The sequence below is a fragment of the Otolemur garnettii genome, unplaced genomic scaffold (assembly GCF_000181295.1).
Source record: "Otolemur garnettii isolate 467f Iridium unplaced genomic scaffold, OtoGar3 scaffold00006, whole genome shotgun sequence".
Taxonomy (NCBI): Eukaryota; Metazoa; Chordata; class Mammalia; order Primates; family Galagidae; genus Otolemur; species Otolemur garnettii.
The window spans coordinates 41812826-41814006 of NW_003852401.1; positions in this window are offsets into that span (position 1 = coordinate 41812826).

Consider the following 1181-nt stretch of genomic DNA (forward strand, 5'->3'; position numbering starts at 1 on the left):
CTTGGGAGGCTGAGGCAGGAGACTCGCTTGAGCCCAGGAGTTGGAGGTTGCTGTGAGTGTGATGCCATGGCACTCTACCCAAGGGGATAGCTTGAGGCTCCATCTCAAAAAAAAAAAAGAGAACTCCATGGGAGCAGCTGTTAGTAAGTTTGCTAGGAGAAAAAGAAAAGCAGAGAGAGAGAGAGAGAGAGAGAGAGATGGATTTTAGTCCTTACTGAAAAACTATGAGTTAATAATTTGTCTATCATTTCACTATGAAGACCAACCATTTTTACAATATCTATCTCTATTTTTTCCCCTGCAAATCTGAGTTTTCAGCAAAAAGACTTTTTTTTTGCGGGGGGTGGGGGGGCAGGTCTTGCTCTGTTGCCCAGCCTACAGTGCAGTGACATAATAGCTCACTGTAGCCTCAAACTCCTCCTGGGCTTAAATGATCCTCCTGGTCCAGCCTTCCAAGTAGCTGGGACCAAGGTGTGTGCCACCATACCGGGGCAATTTTTCTTATTTTTTATAGAGATGGAGTCTTGCTGTGTTGCCCAAGCTGATCTCAAACTTTTGGGCTTAGGCAATCCTCCTGCCTTGGCCTCCTAAAGTACTGGAATTATAGTCGTGAGCCACTGAACCTGACTTTATCCCTCTATTTTTATTTAGGCTACATCTCTGAGTAAATTTATTCTGAAATAATCTGATATTAGCTTTCTAAATTTTAAATATGTGAAAATAGTTTTTATTTTCCCCTTATAGTGAATGTTAATTTTGTTGGAAATTTATATAATTCTAGATTTTATTTTTTTATTTTTTTAAGGAATATTAAACTATTTATTGACCACTGTTTACTATTATTTACAATAACATAAACAATATATAGTTGGATAACATTCTGATAATTATAAAGCTTTTTTTATGGCTTCTGATCATAACCCAAATACTGAGTCTACATGTAAGGAATGAGTTGGGGTAAAGAAAAAACATGCAGGTCAATAGTTTAGATTAGAAAGTTTGTTCACATATTTATGTCAACAGGTCTGAAACTGCCAACATTGCTTAACCATCTGATTAGGTTTCTTTTTTTCTTTTTTCTTTGTGACAGAGTCTTAAGCTGTTGCCCTGGGTACAACCTCAAACTCTTGGGCTTAAGCAATTCTCTTGCCTCAGCCTCCCACATAGCTGGGACTATAGGC